At 37.4% G+C, this 9,675-nt stretch overlaps 1 long non-coding RNA gene across 3 annotated transcripts in view; it reads right to left on the bottom strand.

The window, feature by feature from the left end:
- Nucleotides 1-6,496: 6,496 nt before the first annotated feature.
- The window catches only part of LOC112147017, a 144,504-nt gene continuing 141,325 nt past the window's right edge, over nt 6,497-9,675 (bottom strand). For all 3 annotated transcript variants that reach the window (XR_004948303.1, XR_002919360.1, XR_004948304.1), the window contains one exon: nt 6,497-6,813. This is a non-coding gene — a long non-coding RNA (uncharacterized LOC112147017). The remainder of the gene's footprint in view (nt 6,814-9,675) is intronic.

Below are 9,675 nucleotides of genomic sequence, written 5' to 3'. Positions count from 1 at the left end.
CCCAGTGGGACATGCTGGAACACCTCCTGGAGAGGCGTCCAGGAGGTGTTCCAGACCAGATGCCAGAGCCTCCTCAACGGCTTTTTTTTGCTGTGGAGGAGCAGCGGCTCAACTTCTAGTTCTCTCCGGGTGACCGAGCATCTCTAAAGGGGCACCCAGCCACCCTACGGAGGAGGCACATATCGGCCAGAACTCGTCCTTTTAAAAAAATGAGACACTTACATATATGAGTGTGTGTCCTTAACCCTTTAACTACCCAAAGAAAAAACATCAAAAAAATGATTTTATTCTGCTGCTTATTGCCTTCATACGGAACCCCTAAAGGGACATCAAAGTAAAAAAAAAAAAAGTAATGTTTTTCCCCCTAGAACTACTTAGAATAATTATAGTTAAAAAAAAGCAAAAATGGTCAGTAACTGATGCACACCAGTTGATTTCTGGTGAGCAGCAGTTACTATCTAGATTTTTTTTTTTTTACTGCATTTACTTTTACCAAAAAAAGTTCTGGTTAGTTACTGGCGCATACCATAAAGTATGTTTTTTATTTTATTTTCTAAATTGAATAAAAAAAACAATTGATGCACACTAGTTACAATCTGGTTTGCACACGAAACGAACAAGAATTTTTTTATTGTTAATATTATTTACATTTTTTGGAAAAAAAAATACTTCCATTTTATTGTCTTCAATTTCCCTTTTGGGGCTCCGTACTTTGGGGATTAATACAATCAATATTTTTAAAAACATGTTTTCTAAATGTTTCCCACCGTTTGGTTGAGCAGGTAGTTAAAGGGTTAATTAATCATGAGAAGAATACCACGAGAACATATTAAACCATTTTCATAACAGAGAAAAGTGTAGAGAAGTTCATGTTTGTCAGAATAAATGATATTTTGAGGGGTTTTACAGCCTATAATCCAACTTTGGTTTCACCCATCGCGGATTATTCTCACTGAAAACTGTAGAAGTCGGATTTCTCCTGTTAAACTTGCAGATTTTAACTGAAAATCGTTCGTCGTGCTTTCACGGATTAAATCTGTATTTTCTTGTTCCCTTTAGGCTCAAGTTTATTTTTTCTTAATTCACAAAAGTGTCACTTATTAAAATCATAATGATGAGCTGCAGGCTGGAACAGAAGTCTGTGGCGAATTCCCAGAATCCTTCACTCACCTCGGGGTGAGGATGACAACAGTGAGATGGCAGCATTGATAATAAACAGGAAGTCTTGTGTGAAGGTTAATTAAGGAACGAGTTAATCACTCAAATGCAAATCCTCTTTTCTCTCTCAAAAACAGACTTTCACTGCGTCTCCTTCCAGGGATTTATTTCTACATTTTACCAGGTTTACAAAAAATGAGTCCGCTCTGCGAGCTCAATAAACAAAGTGAATAAAGTGAGCTTGGGTGGCTTTCCTCCATCTCTGGAGAGGAGGAATAAATGAGACAGAGGCAGCAGGATAAAGAGCATTCCTTTTGTTTCCTCTGAAAGGTGCTGAGATGCTGGTAAAGAGGTGTGGATGGAGTCAGAGTATCGGCCGCTCTGCGTCTCCCGTTCTCGATATTTGGCCTCTAAATTGATTTTTGTTTTGCTGCTCTTGTTGCTGTCAATTGTGTCCGCGGGAGGAGGCTTGATAATGCTTTGCTGGCCAGGAGTCCCCCGTGGCCAATTTTCCCACCACCACAACAACACTGTCGCAAATTAAACTGTCATAACGCCCATAACCACAATTAATGACTGGGATTACGGGCTGGAATCTGCATTACTGAACACCTTCAGGCCTGCAGGAGTTCTTAAGCACGAAGCAAAAGAGGGATAAAATAAATAAAAAAGGAACGGGAGGGGGTAATCCGGAGCCCAGGTGGGGAAAAAAGCCAGGAGACGATGTGGAGTAAACAAAGGATGTGAGGCAGGACGGAAAACAGGGAGGATGACGCCACCAGACATGGATCAGGAGACTCCGTCCTATCAAGATTATTCCAAAAACTGGATGATTTGGCAATAAATTAATCAGATTAATGTTTTTTTTTTTGTTTAAAAAAAGCTGAGTCTGGGAATCACATGATTGTGTGTAACTCGGAGTCCACCTTCAGCCTCTCCAGAGCACACTGCCGGCGACAGCAACACGAGAAGCGGCAGGTTAACTCAATTATTTAAACAGCAGCGCCAACAACAGCCGTCGCTGCACTTTGTAATGATACACAACCACAGGATGAATCCAACGCAGCTCCACGATGAGAGACAGAAAAGGGAACAATTATCTCAGAAAATGTAAAAAAAAAAAAAAAAAATGTAATAACAAAGAATCATTTCTTGGAATTAGAAACATTTTCTATGAATTGTAAAGAAAATAGAAGCTCAGCAGAACTTCTATCGGGTTTTCGACAAGATTTCTGGTGAATAAACTATTGAGATTTTTGCACCTTCATGTTGTTTAAGCTGAAGTGTCGGTCCGATATTAAAGCTCTTGAACTCTCTGCTCCAGAACGATGCTACTTGGCGGCTTGCTAGCTGTTCTTTTACTTTTGTTTTTCTTAGACGTAGCTGCGTTTTCATTCGCAAAACTTTATCGACATTCTAGAAATTTAAAAAAAAAAACTTAATTTTGCAATCGCACTGTTTCCATTAAATCGTAATTATGTGAATAAACACAAACTAACTAATAAAACATTCATAAAAATACTTTTATTCATGACACTAGCGCTCATTATCATTCATCAAAAGAGACGTCGGCGTCTTGTTCCGACCATGGAGCGGCTACGGATGAAGAGATTTTGGGATTTTTAGGACTTGTGGATCCAACGATCCCACATGACAGACTCATCTTTTGTTGAGGACTAGGACTTCTTGTGGCGCCCGCTAAGCTAGCAGTTAAGCGTGGTATCCGGTTGTTGGTCACATGACTCATCTAATTTTAAAAAAGTGCTTCCTTTGGAGTGTTTTTGCGAAACATGTCTATTTCGATACACCTCAAAACCCACCTTCTCCAAGCAGAAAAAAAACGTTTTTGGATAAATGCAATTGTATTCGTCCTAAACTTTATGATATTTATTTATTTGCATGGAGACAATAATGAAAAATACAAGCTACAAGCTAAAGTAAAAAAGAAAAAAAAAAATCAACCCGATGGTTTTTTTCCCAAATCACTTCCATACTTCTTGGGTATCATTGGGAAGCAACAGGGAAAAAAGTTTTTGTATCTCGAACGGCGCCCGCGTGGCACGCTCGCAAAAGTGGCGCACTCTTAATACACGCACATATTTCAATGGATTACTGTGAAAATGTAATATTTTGATCCCAGGCTGAAGCTCTTTCAAGCATAATAACACAAAATATGAACATATAAGGAATGTGGGCGTGGTTACCAAATAACCCCCGTTGCTAAGGAAATCCAAAAGTTACTTTTGCCGATTCTTATGAAACTAACATCAATCTGTTCGGTGACATCAGGCGAACACGACATAAAATGGTTGCTATGGAGATAAAACCAAAAGAAAAGCCGCCATTTTGAAAAAAGTGCTTTTTCAATCAATATCTCACACACATCTCAAATCTGCTACACAGAAAGAGAAGGGGGGGGGGATTTAGGGGTGCGTAGCGAGCTCATGTCAAAGGTTGGCAGGGAGCTTGGCAGTGATGGCGGCGATGATGAGCAGCTAGGGAGAGGGCTAAATAGCGCGTCTAAATAGGTACGGATGATCTGAAATTTATGTTGGTGTAAACTCAGATGAAGGCTTTAGGATTTTATTGTTCGGCTATTTCTTAGAGATGTTTTAAACCACGAGAAAAATGTTCAATATTTCTTACAAGGTTAATTTCCTGTTACTTTTCTTAAAGTTCTCCAGCCCTTTATGGTTGGTCTTGAGTATTTAATTTATGCCAGGGAGAAATCGATTTGTAGTCATGCCTTAAATTTGTGAGACCTCTCTCTTCTTCAAATCTTCTCTCTGAATCATGTTTTTCTTTTTTTTATGACACAAATATCCTGACAACACAGCTGCTTGAAGATTTGCCCATTTTCTTTGTATCATTTATTTGTCAGTCTACTATTTGCTTAACATTGTTTTCCACCATGAGCACCCAACAGAGAATGCTTGGCCTCAGTTTGTCAGCGGATGAGCTGCTCACATCTCACTCCTGACAACTGCATTGCAAGAACAACGTCTCTAAATCTGCGAGACACATCCGTGTGTTGAATTTCATCATCTGTGCGAAAGCCTCAGTTGGATGGAGCATGGCTCCAGTTTTTTGGGGGTTAGACAAAATAACAGTTTAAGTGTATTTTTCTTTAAACTGCATAGAAGAGAAAAATCTGTGTTGCTTTGTAAAGCTCAGGATGTGCATCATTTTTATTCAGGCGGATCGCATCGTTAATCTTCTCTGCAGAAATATCAATAATCTGCTTCCACAAACTAGCTACTACAAGCTTTTTTAAAGTTTTTTTTTAATTAAATCAATGACATGAAGAGTCTTTCAGAAAATGCGGATTTCCAAAAGGAAACCTCCATGATTCCCTGTATCAGAACAGAGAAGACGCCCTTCAACAATGAGGCGGCTGTCACTTACCTGGTTCTATGTCATGTTCCTGAGTGACAAAAGACACGTAGCCTGCACCGAACTGTATCTACTTATAAATGCTGAGGATTTTTGTTCTTTTAATGGTCTGTCTCCGCCCTTACATTTGACCCAGGCAAGTCCGAGCTGCATGAAAATGAATGTAAAATCCACCTTTTCTTAAAAATGGTGGCTTTCCCATTGGTTTTAGCTCCATAGCAACCCTTTTATGTTTTCATCACCTGGAGATACCGAAAAGATTGACATGAGTTTCAGCACAATTGGCAAAAGTAAACTTTTGGATTTCCTTAGCAACCACAGTTTTTTGCTAACCACGGCCACATTCCTGAAAGATTTATATCCTATGTATGTATCCCATGCTTTTCTATTGGTTTTATCTCCATAGCAACTATTTCATGTTTTCATCACCTGGGGATACCGAACAGATGGACATGAGTTTCAAAACTAAACTTTTTGATTTCCTTAGCAACCGAGGTCTTTTACTAACAACGCCCACGTTCCTGAGAGTTTTATCTATGCTTTTCTATTGGTTTTAGCTCCATAGCAACCATTTCATGTTTTCCTCAAATGGGGATACCAAACAGATTGACATAAGTTTCAGAAGAATTGGCAAAAGTAAACTTTTGGATTTCCTTAGCAACCGAGGTTTTTTGCTAACCACGGCCACATTCCTGAAAGTTTTATATCCTATGTCTGTATCCTATACCTTTCTTTTGTCTTTATCTCCATAGCAACCATTTCATGTTTTCATCAAATAGGGATACCAAACAGATAGACACAAGTTTCAGAAGAATCGGCAAAACTAGACTTTTGGATTTCCTTAGCAACCGAGGTTTTTTGATAACCACGCCCACATTTAAAAAAATGTTTATATTGTATATTATATCATTTTTTTCAGCTCTAGCCTGGGATTCATGCTTCAGATAGTCACAATTTTTTCAGTAAATAATGTGCAACTAACAGTAGAATGAATTGTGAATTGCAAAATTCATTATAATTTGAATTATGACATCAAAAATCCACGACAATATACAATGCAAGGGATTTTGTTTTTATTCAATATTTTATTTTTAAAATTGTGATATTGAATTGTAAATTACAACACGAATGATCATTTTGCAAGCCTGAATTGAATATTGAATTGCAAATTGAACAATGCATTTTCAAATTGCGTGATGAATTTACAAATTTAAATGTCAATTGAATAATCCATAATGCTTTGAATTATGACCTAAAAAAACTTCCATACAAAACTGTACTAGTATTTTCCCCACACATGGCTTTTAGTTTTAGTTATGGATCGTAAATGTTCTTGTTTTCTGGAAGCCCCATTGATATGGGGGGGGGGTCGAGTCACAAGTCAAGACCAACGAGTCTCAAGTCCTACTATTAATGTTTGAAGTCCTTTCATGATTTCATTCTGATTTCTTTTCCCTTGTTAACCTATAGTGTGGTTCACACCAGCCGCGGAGCGCCGCTGAGGGCTCGAGCGGTGCAGCGGATCAATTCTGGCAGGAAGTTACATCAAGATCCAAGAGAAAATCCAGCTTATTTTCAAAATAAAACAAAATTTTCACCATAAAACTCCGCGATTGACAAATGTGATCAAGTTTTTATGTCTAAACGGACTGTAGAGATGGAAATAAAAATACAAACACAACACGCACGCACACGGGTTAAGATACTTTTACCAACTGATCATAAGAGGGAAATCAGAATTTAACATGCTAATGTATGAAGTACGGTAGAGGTCAAAGGTGAAAAATATGTTCATAGGAAGTGTTTTAAAATACCAATCATCAACCTTGAGATGAAGAATGTCGATTGACTGACATGTGGAACAGTTAATCAAACATCCAAATCCAAAATGGCGTCCAACTTTCCATAAGCTACAAGCTAGCATAGCATTTCTAGCCACAATAGTGACCTTTAACCTCTCAGATAGTGTTGAATGAACAAACAAGTTAGTATGTGTACATCACATCAACAAGTTCACCTTTGTGTTTATTTTTGCATCTGTTGTGCGACGCGTCCCAGGTGTGTTTTTGTGTCTAATCACGCCCATTAGAGTGTGTAGACACACGTGGTGACAGGTGCAAATCCACGCGCACGCTGCACCCCGTCAGCTGCAGCCAGCAGGTCATCGGCCATCTTGTCCAGGTTGGGGGCCGCGCTTGTGTAGATGAAGCTCATCATCTCTTTGAAGACATCTGGCCCCGCGTCATTTATCCCCGCACGTTTCTGAGCTGGCGGAGAGGACAGGAGAGGATGAAACACCCGCGGTTTACATGGATAAAAAGGCAGGAGAAGAAGGGGAGTCGGCGCTTTGACAGTCCTCCAAAACTATGCAAAGCAGCAGAGACTGTTTTTCATGTGAGCATGCCAAAATCTGCCTAAATGAAACTCACTGACCTTCAGCACACACAGGGACAGTCAGCAATGATACACTTCTAAGAGCCAGATAATGTAAAAAAATAAAAAACTGTCTTCACACACTCCAACAAAATAACACTGGAGTTCTTTTTTTATTTATTTTTTTGTATTTTTTGCCATTGATTCCTGAAAGTGAATTCGGAGCTTTCATTGCCTGAAAAACAGACTTTATCGCACTCTGGCACAGGGACAGAAACCGAGCCTTCCCCACTCCACTTAGAGGAAGGAGACAGCAATGAACCAATTATAAACAGGCCTTTATTGTCTCTAAAGATACCAGTTTTTTCTTTTTAGTAACTTTTTGTCAACTTTAACCAATCCCAGCTAGTCTGCTCAAGATCCATTTTTATTTATTGACCAGACTAGCATGTGTGCGGGAATATATACGATTTTTTTTACTTTTTTTAGGGCTGTGAACATTAACGTGCGTCATTATCAAACTCGAATTAACGTGTTAATATTAATTAACGCAATTAGGGCGGGTATCGGTTATAATTTCCAGATTTTTTCCAATTCTTCACTTCAATTCAATTTTAAGTTTACAAATTTATACACATTTGCTTAGAAATACATTAAAATCTATTATTTAATTTGAATATATTTATATTAATCTGTTACAGTTGTAAAATGTATTCGTAAAAAGTTCTAACAAAAATGTTCAGATCATTAACATTGTAAACATTGTTCTGTTTCTCCTGGAGGACGTTTCAGTTTGGCCACTAGGTGGCGATCACGCTATAAAAGAACACTTAATTCAAGAACAAGACGAAAGTATGAGGTAAAAAAAAACATTTTAGACCACAAATAGTTGCTTTAAAAATTTTTCTTGTTTGGAAAATTAATTCCTGTAAGTAAATAAAGATGTTCATTTAGTTAGCTTTTTGGTCAACCAAACGTTAGCATTAGCCGTCCTATGGGAAATTCTATTGAACGTTAGCATTTAGCTTTGTTTGCTAAATCGATTTATATCTTTTGTGAATCGATTATTGATCTATTAAGCTTAAATCTATCCAAATCGATTCAGTAACATATCTGTGTGTCAACATCTTTGTTTTCTTGGAGTAATACTGCTGACATAAAAGCTTTTAGCGTTCCACTTATCTTATTGTTGATGTTTTTTGTGGACTTGTTTACATTTCTGGGTTAATACTTGACAAATGAAAGAAATTCAGATGATAAAAATAAAGTAAAAATTCTGTCTAGCCTATTTTTGTTTACATTTTCATAAAATTTACCTTGTGTGATTATTACTGATCAATCACAACACAAAAGTGTGATTAATCTGAGATATATATATATATATATATATATATATATACTGTATATATATATTTATATTTGTTGGTGTTCAGCCTGGTGTGATTCATCATTACTCACTGATAATGAGTTAAAATAAGTGGTCGGCAGATACTGTAACAAAAAAAAGTTATTGTGATTAATCGCGATTAATCCCCCATTTGCGATTAATTAGTTAATTTTTTTTAATTGATTCCCGGTCATAATTTCTAAGTATCAAATAGTGAAGAAATTCAGTGGCTCCACTTTGCCAAACAAAGTCAAGATTATACAAAATGAGAGTTTACACCAGGGGTGGGAAAAGTACGGCCCTGGGGCCAAATGTGGCCCATTAAACCGTTTGGTACCGGACCGGACCACTTGAAAACAGATCAAAAGATGATTGGTGTGGGTGTTTTAGTTATACCAACTGCCAAAGCTGCTTTGGGAATTTATCATCAACACCAAAGTTCTTTGGATCAAAGTGAATTCTGTCTGAAAACCTGAAATCTAAACCAGGATCCCAAAGCAGCAAAGCCACAAAAATGAAGGAAAAATGAGAGTGAGCAGCTGTTGGACAGACTCCGAGTCCTGACGTGACAGAAACGCTGCGGTGTGACCTTAAACCAGCTCTGCATAAACAAATACCAGCAAATGTTAACGAGCTGAAGAAACATTATTAGAGGGGGGGTGCTAAAAATCCTTTTCAATGATTTGTGAGGCTGATGTGAAAAATAATAAAAAATCGTGTTTCTGTTTGAAGCAGCTCCTTTAAAGCCAGTTTTTTTGTTGGTATTTTGCTTATTTTTGCACTTTAGTTCAGTTTTTCTTTATCAAATAATGACAGTGTAATCATTCATGCGCAGAAGCACTTAGACAGCTTTTTTTAATAAGTACGAAAATGAAATGATTGGTTAGAACTTTAAAGTACTGAATGGAGTAGAAGTGATTGACATGTCCTAAGAGAAATAGACCTTCAGTTAAACTAAGGTTATTACTAGTTCTGGTCATTTTAAGTCAATATCATTGTATTTACTTTTTTTAGTAATTATAAATATCAGTTGTTGGTATTCCAAGAAGTGATTTATTCCATGTTTATCTTATAGTTCCTGGGGTGTTATAAATCTTCTATCATAATTAAGTGCTCTAATAATGTTACGCCCCCTGCTGGCCAAGCTGGGAAGTGTAACATTTTTTTTTATTTATAATGATCACTGGGTTGTCCCTCTTCTTCTTTTCCGTCCGGTCCAACCCAAAAAAATAAAATAAATAAATCTATATAAATAAATTTTATCATGAAATACAGCAGGGGTTTATACTCAATAAACTCCTGTTGTGACAGTAAAATCTGCCCAAAACTAGAGCTTCTCAGCCTGTATCTGTTTGCTCAGCTGT

Source organism: Oryzias melastigma, linkage group LG8, assembly GCF_002922805.2.
Source record: "Oryzias melastigma strain HK-1 linkage group LG8, ASM292280v2, whole genome shotgun sequence".
Taxonomy (NCBI): Eukaryota; Metazoa; Chordata; class Actinopteri; order Beloniformes; family Adrianichthyidae; genus Oryzias; species Oryzias melastigma.
The sequence above is the reverse complement of the archived record's forward strand: the minus strand, read 5'-3'. Positions and strand labels throughout refer to the sequence as shown.